Source organism: Gopherus flavomarginatus (genome assembly GCF_025201925.1).
Source record: "Gopherus flavomarginatus isolate rGopFla2 chromosome 13 unlocalized genomic scaffold, rGopFla2.mat.asm SUPER_13_unloc_4, whole genome shotgun sequence".
Taxonomy (NCBI): domain Eukaryota; kingdom Metazoa; phylum Chordata; order Testudines; family Testudinidae; genus Gopherus; species Gopherus flavomarginatus.
The window spans coordinates 701765-709753 of NW_026114612.1; the positions used below are offsets into that span (position 1 = coordinate 701765).

Genomic DNA, 7989 nt, shown 5'->3' on the forward strand with positions numbered 1-7989 from the left:
ATGTGGAGGAGAAGAGACACATGGCAGGACACATGTTGGGACAGGGAAACTGACTTGCTCCGAATACATTCAGAGCAGGGCAGGACAGAGGCAGATCATGCTGATCCCAGGGTAATTTCAGGGGGTTCTGATTCCCCACTCAGCCGGTGGGCTCACCTCTGGGCTGAGGAGACCTGGGGTGGGGCAGGTGCAGGGGCTGTGTGTGTGTGTCAGGCTGGGGGAGCTGCCTGGGCAGAGGTGCTGGAACTGGGGATGCTGCAGCAGCCCCTGACTTGACGTGGTTTCCATCACAATCTGAGGTTACAGTTGGTTCAGTGGCGCAGCACCCCCCACTATACAGATTGTTCTGGCACCACTGGCCTAGGGTCACTGTCTAGTGCCCTTTGCCTCCCCGCTCAGGGCCTGCCTGGCTCTCCTAGAGCAGGGCGAGCACCCAGCTCTCCTGGGGCAGGGCTGGTGAAAGCTCTGGACAGATACTAACAGCTCCGGGGAGCCTGGACAAATATTAGTTGGATAGAGGAGCCTGGGGCAGTTTTATCAGAGAGCAGAAATGAATCCTGAACACAGCACTGGAGCTGCAGTGCTAGGGGTGTGTGCCTGGATCTCCTGCACAGTCTCCCTGCACCCCCTCATGGCATAACAAGTTCCCTGCAGAGAAGAAGAGGTGCGGGAATGAGGGGTGTGGCTGGTGCTGCAGCACCCCCATGTCTTACTGTGAAAAGCTCCAGATGCTGTAGGAACAAAGCCAGCATTATTGTGTGATTCCAGAGAACCCCGGAGTTGTGCTGCTCCTGTGTAGTGTGAGCAGGAATTTCACGTTTTCACACTGCTTGTGAACACACCTGGGTACGGTTCACAGGCTTTCAGCACCCCCACTATAAAAAGTGAGAGAGCCCCACTGCACAGAAGTGCCTGCTTAGCCTGCTGCAGACACTGCCAGGCCTCTGGCCTGCTGCCCTTTCTATACCACAAATCCCGGGCACTGAAGAGACGGATCAGAGCGTCGAATTCAGGGCTTGCCTACAGGGGGACACTCAGCAAAATGAATTTTGATTAGCAAAATGTGTGACTTGAAAGTGGATTAGTTAAATGGCATTGAATCCCTCACTAACCCCATCACCAAACTGACCTTACCTAGAGCATTAGAGTGTAAAGCTATTTCTTCCCAATTTGTGAGAGAAAGCTTCATACTCTACAGTCTTCACCCCTCTTAAAATGAGAGCTTCGAGGAGGTTGCAGAGAGGTCCTCTGTACCTGACCTGGTTTCTGGATTATCCTGTTCTTTACCTTCTTCAGCTGCTGCAGTGCTGCTTTTCTCTCCTTCACCATCTTGCAGCCTCCTCCTTCTCTTCCTGTTCAAAAAGCAGCAGCAGCAGTTGCTCTGGTATCTTAGACCTTGTCTACATGAGAACATACTTTGGTATAATTTACGTCGCTCGGGGAAAGGGTGTGAATAATCCACACCCCTGAGCGATGTAAATTATCCTGATCTAAGCACCGTTGCACAGAGCGCTGTGTCGGCAGGAGAGCTTCTCCCGCTGACAGAGCTACCGCCTCTCGTGGCCAGTGGAGTAATGAAGCTGATGGGAGCAGCTTAGAGCTAAAGCTTTACTGACTAGGAAAAGAAATGAGGAACTTATTTACCAGTTTAAAGCCAGTAAACATACACACAAAGGAGTTACAGTCTGAGGTTTCAAACAGCAGTAGAAGCTGCTGTAACAGGCAAGCTCTGTATGTCCCTTAGGGCTAACCCTGGCCAAACAGCCAGGATCCCTTGCTTATGCATAGAAGTCGCCCCATCTGCCTGAAGTCCAAGCATAAGGGCAGTTTCTTACTGACAGGAATTTTTATTCCATTCCCCCAAAGCTCAAACTGATGGGGCAAGTGTTTGTGAAAGTCTCCACCGCTCTGTGTGTGTGTGTGTGTGTGTGTGTGTGTGTGTGTGTGTGTGTGTGTGTACACAATCAACCAAGTCTTTTGTCCACCGATGATCCAGAGTGACTTGTCTGATGTCTCAGTCAGGGCCTTCTCTTGTTGGAAAAGAGATGACTCTTCTCCTGGTAAACTAGCATTTCACACTTGGTAATGCTTCTCTCCTGACTCGGGGCAGGGGTGGCGGGGTGGCGGCGAGGGGGTTTACAGTTTTAGTGCCAACACTTATATATCACCTTATACCATGGGATACAGCTATTATAGGTGAGAATAATGCATGCAGCAACTCACAAGCTTTTCATAAAGTCTAAATACAAAACACATTTTTATAAATCTAAAATGACACTAACAAACAGGTGAGCAAGACTAGTTTCCAGACATGCATTTGTCACTTCTCAGTAAGGCCTAGAGGCCTTGGCATGAGCTGGCATCTGCTCTGCCAGTGTCAGAAGAGGCTCTTCCATCTTATCCCCAGCTGTCCCCCAGGGGTCCGTAGTGGGACCAGTAGTGTTCAACTTATTCATAAATGCTCTGGGAAAAGGGGTAAACAGTGAAGTGGCAAAATTTGCAGATGATACAAAACTACACATGACAGTCAAATCCAAAACAGACTGCGAAGAGCTACAAAAGGATCTCACAAAACTGTGTGACTGGGCAAGAAAACGGCAGATGAAAGTCAATGTTGATCAATGCAAAGTAATGCACATTGGAAAACACAATTCCAAGTATACATATAAAATGATGGGGTCTAAATTAGCTGTTATCACTCAAGAACGAGATCTAGGAGACATTGTGGCTAGTTCTCTGAAAACACCCACTCAACGTCCAACAAGATGTTGGGAATCATTAAGAAAGGGTTAGATAATAAGAAGATAGTAAGACAGAAAATATCATATCACCTGTATAGAAATCCATGGTATGCTCACACCTTGAATCCTGTGTGCTGATGTGGTCGCCCCATCTCAAAAAAGATAGATTGGAATTGGAAAGATTCAGAAAAGGGCAACAAAAATAATGAGGGGTATGGAACAGCTTCTGTAGAGACAACTAAAGGGGGTAAGATAGAGGTCTATACAAGCATGACTGGTGTGGAGAAAGTAAATAAGGAAGTGTTATTTAGTCCTTCTCACAACACAAGATCTGGGGGTCACCAAATGAAATTAATAGGCAGCAGATTTAAAACAAAGAAAAGGAAGTATTTCTTCACACAGCCAACCTATGGAACTCCTTGCCAGAGGATGTTGTGAAGGCCAAGATTAAAACGGGGTTCAAGAAAGAACTAGATAAATTCATGGACGATAAGTCCATCAACGGCTGTTAGCCAGCGGTGTCCCTAGCGAGCCTCTGTTTGCCAGAAGCTGGGAATGGGTGACAGGGGATGGATCACTTGATGATACCTGTTCTGTTCATTCCCTCTGGGGCACCTGGCACTGGCCACTGTCAGAAGACAGGACACTGGGCTAGATGGACTTTTGGTCTGACACAGGATGGCCGTTCTTACATTCTTATCCCATAACCACTTAGTTTTCTTTAGAGCCTTTGGTGAGAGACCCTGTCAAAGGCTTTCTGAAAATCCCAGTTCGCTATATCAACTAAATCATCCTTATCCACATGCTTGTTGAGATCCTCAAAGAATTCTAGAAGATTGGTGAGGTACAAGTTCCCTTTACAAAAGCTGCATTCACCCTTTCCCAACAGAGCCTGTTTATCTGGATGTCTGATCAATCTTTGTCACGGAGTGTGGGGGAGTCCGGTCCTGCACCCCTCTTCCTGGGACCCACAGTGATTCTCAGCCAGCCAGTAAAACAGAAGGTTTATTGGACAACCGGAATGCAGGTTACAGCAGAGCTTGTAGGCACAGTCAGGACCCCTCAATCGAGTCCTTCTGGAGTTTCAGGGTGCTTGGGTCCAGCATAGGATCCCCTGAATTCCCCTCACCCAGCCCAAAACTGAAACTGAACTGCCCCTCCTTCAGCCGGCAGATTCCTTTGTCCAGCTTCCCAGGCCAAGGTGCTAACCCCCTCCCCCCTACCTGGCTCAGGTTACAGGCTTAAAGATCCTGTCCCTCACCTAAAGACATCCCCGGCTCTCCCATCCTCCACACAGATAGCCCCTACTCCATCACATTCTTTACTCTAGTTTCTACCAATTTGCCCATTGCTGAAGTTAGGCTCACCGGCCCACAATTGCCAGGATCACCCCTGGAGCCCATTTTAAAAATTGGCGTTACGTTAGCTACCTGCCAGTCGTCTGCAACAGAGGCTTGCTTCAGTGGTAGCTTGTGTGCTACGGCTAGTTGTTCTGCAATTTAAAATTTGAGTTCCCTCAGAACTCATGGTTGAATGCCACCTGGTCCAGCTGACTTCTTCCTGTTTAATTGAACAATTTGTTCTAAAACTTCTTATACTGAGATGGTACCTCAGATTTGTCACCCAATAAGGAGAGCTCCAAGGTGGGACTCTCCCTCCTGTCCTCTGCAGTGAAGACCATTGCAGAGAGTTCATGGAGCTTCTCTGCAATGGCCTTGTCTTCGTAGTGTGCTCCTTTGTCAGCTAGTGGCCTCACTACCTCTTTGGCAGGCTACCTGCTGCTGATGTACTTAAAAACATTCTTATGCTTAGCTTTTGTGTCTTTAGCACATTGCTTCTCAGATTCTTTCTTGGCCTGACTTCTTAGACTTTGACACTTAACAGGCCAGAGTTTGTGCACCTTCCTATTATCCTCACTAGGATCTGATTTCCAAATTTTGAAGAACGACTTTTTGCCTCTAACAGCCTCCATTACTCTGCCATTTACCTAGTGTGGCTTTCTGCTGGTCCTCCTATTGTTGTTTCTGATTTAGGGCATACGTTTCATCTGAGCCTCTAACTGCAGCGTTTTTAAAGGGTCTGCATGCTGCTTGCAGGCACCTAACACTTGTGACAGCAGCTCCTTTTAATTTCCATCCAACCATCTGTACTTATGCCGATAGGTTGACTTTAGGTCTTTAACTTTGATCGGTAGCTGAGAAGATGGTAAATCAGACAAACCCCTTCATTTCCTTGTTATTTCCTGACTTCTTTATTCATCGCCTTTTCCTTATTTCCAGGCTGAAGTGGCGGCCTGCCAGGGAGCTCCCTGGCACCTCTGGCTGCCTGGGCTGAAGGCAAGAGGCAGGCCTGGGCGTGGGGAGGGCCTCCTGTCCCGGCCTGAGGCTGCAGTGCTTCCTGGTCCCGGCAGGCGGCTGCTGCGGGAGAACACGAGGGAGGCTCTCGGGGTGCTAGGCAGCGCTGTGTGGCTTTCAGGGGAAAGAGCTGAGGCTCCCGACTAGACCTGCTATTGACTCGTGTGGCTCTGCGCACAGTCAGCCGTGGCGGGCCAGGCTGCGGACGTGACTCAGGATTAGGCAGCATGGCCGCTCTTTTCTGACGAGGCATGAGGCAGGCCAAGAGCTTTGCACAGCGTACAGAGAAGTGGGAGTGAGGCGTCTTTGGGCGGCGTGTCTCGTCCGTTTCTCGCTTGCTGCTTGGACTGAAGTGGGAAAGGAGCAAAACATACACGACTGAATATTCTGCACTTGAGTTAAGCCCGAGTCCCTGACATGGCTGCTCAGAGGTGGGCTTTTACGGCGCAGCCCCTACACTCTTCCAGCCAGCAGGTGAACCCACTGTGTCCAAGAGGGAGCCTTTGAGGTGGCAAGAGAGGGACATCACAGTTCCCGGCAGACCTTGAGGAGCCCACAAGGAGGCTTCAGTGGCATCCCTGAGGGAGCATAAACTCACCCTCCTTTCCCCCTTCTGTGCCCATAACACAGAGCTCGATTAATCAAAACCCTCTTCTGCCAGCACCAGGCCTCCTTCTTCTTACACTGGGCCTGCAAGCGAGGGGGCAGCTTTCACAGCACCAAGAGTCTAACCTGTGAGGCAGGAGGCGGCTGATGCTTGCAGCCTGCTGGGGAGCTCCCAGAAGTTATTAATGGACAGAGACTCCTCAATGCCCTTAGTAACAAGGGTTTGGGGTTCATTGAGGCCAGTAAGGGGGTCACTATGTCAGCCCTGTAACCCTGGGTGTCAGGTCACTGTGCAGCTTTGATCTAGAGCTCAGATCCCAACAACTGACCAGTAGCCCACCTGGTTACTCCTTACAGGCTGACCTTACCCCTCTTCCAGCCCTGGATTCGCCCCCTAATCATCCTACTGCCACTCAGAGCCACAGATGTGGAGGTGCTGAAGGAGGGAGGGGTGACTCTAGGGTGGGGTTCTTCTCTAAAGATGGCTGGTAGAAAGGTGGTGCTCAGTTCTGTCAGCAACTTGCCCAGTTGCCTCGCTGCCAGGGGATGCACACATTTCTGTAAGGCCATTAAATAGGATATTTGGCTTCTGAGTGAATGTGAGGAATATGCAATTGTGAGAGGGAATTTCCATCCTTCTTTCACATGCAATTAAGAGCCCCAGTGGCCTAATGGATAAGGCATTGGCTTCCTAAGCCAGAGATTGTGGGTTCAAGTCCCATCTGGGGTGAGAAGCTACTTTCTTCTTGTATATTGGTGTTATTTTCCCCAAGGAAGCTGGGAGATGTTTGAACACAAAGTACTCCAGCTTGGGAACAATCCCCCAGAAATGGCATCTTCCACTCCACAAATGCTTTCTAAACCCAGCAGTAGCAAACAGTTCATACCAGTGTTTGTCTGAGACTAGAGTGAAGGGAAGTGTTTACTCCAACACCTCAGTGAAAGAGCAAGGCCGTACTGAAAGAGAATGGATCTGTCTGGAGGCAAAGCAGACCTTGAGAATGAGCAACAGTGAGAAAAGAAGAGGTTCAAGTGTGTGTTAGGTGTTAGTTAGGTTGGTCTGACAAATTTCAAGAAAAATCCCAATGCCCGTAGACTGGTGCAGACACTGGCTGTTTCTGATCTTTTACTGGGAGTTCATTGAGAAATATTTTCCTTAACTATGTTATGGAATATTGGGTTGTCTATGAAGGCACCATTCTTCCTGCTTTCACCCTTTGAGACAACATGGCTACATGGCATGAGGCCAATGTGCACCTTCCAGTCAACTGCTAGAGAAGACAACACAGACAGGGGTGGCAGCAGGGCAGACTGGAGCTCCACGGAGATGGTGGGACCAGATCTCATCAACAGGGAGGTGGCCACCCCAGCATGCACAAGGCTGAGCAAGTGCAGTGTGTGCTTCACCGTGCCCCTACTCACTGCACATGGTGGTGGTGGAGGCCAGTTACTCAGGTAGGTTGGTCTGGCAAATTTAGGGCTTGGCTACACTTACAGATGTAGAGCGCTTGGAGTTAAACCAGCCCTTGGAGACCGCAGCAGGGAAAACACTGCTCTGTGTTCACACTCTCAGCTGCAAGAGTACTGGAGTGGCCACATTAGCAGCTCTTGCAATGCCACAAAGAGTAGTGCAGTGTGGTAGCTATCCCAGTGTGCAAGTGGCTGCAACGTGCTTTTCAAATGGGGTGTGGGGGTGGAGTGTGACAGGGAGTGTGTTGTATGTGTGTGTGGGGAGAGACAGTGTATTTGGGGGGCTGATAGTGTGTCAGCATGCTGTCTTGTGTGTTTGGACAGCAGCAGAACCCCCGCCACACACACACACATACACACTCACAACAGCAGCATTCCACACTAATGGTTGCTTTGTCCCAGAGCAGATAAGCAGCCAGCTGTCAGAAACAGAGCTTCGAAAGGGGATATCCGCCTGCCTGCAGCCGATTTCAAAACAATGACCAGAGTGGGCACTTGACTTCAGGGGATTATGAGATGTTTCCTGAGGCCAATCACAGTGCAGTAACGCAACACGTCATCCACCCTGATGCCCGGCCGTTTCAGCCGAGGCACAGCGAGCTTTATGCTTCTCATGGAGGAGGATTACCAGGAGTGCTCCATCTGCAGAGCCCAGGCGCTCCATGTGCCTTGCCAGTGTGGACACCTCAGGAGTTAGGGCGCCCAGGGCTGCTTTAACGCGCTCTAACTTGCAAGTGTAGCCAAGCCCCTAGACTTGCGACCTGACGCCCAGGGTTATAGGGGAGACATAGTGACTCCCTTACTGGCCTTGGGGAACC

General features: G+C 49.8%; 1 non-coding gene across 1 annotated transcript; it reads left to right on the plus strand.

The window, feature by feature from the left end:
* The first annotated feature begins 6358 nt into the window (after positions 1 to 6358).
* On the plus strand, positions 6359 to 6431 carry TRNAR-CCU (transfer RNA arginine (anticodon CCU)). Its single transcript has one exon. It is a non-coding gene; the product is annotated as a tRNA-Arg (tRNA).
* The last annotated feature ends 1558 nt before the right edge of the window (positions 6432 to 7989 follow it).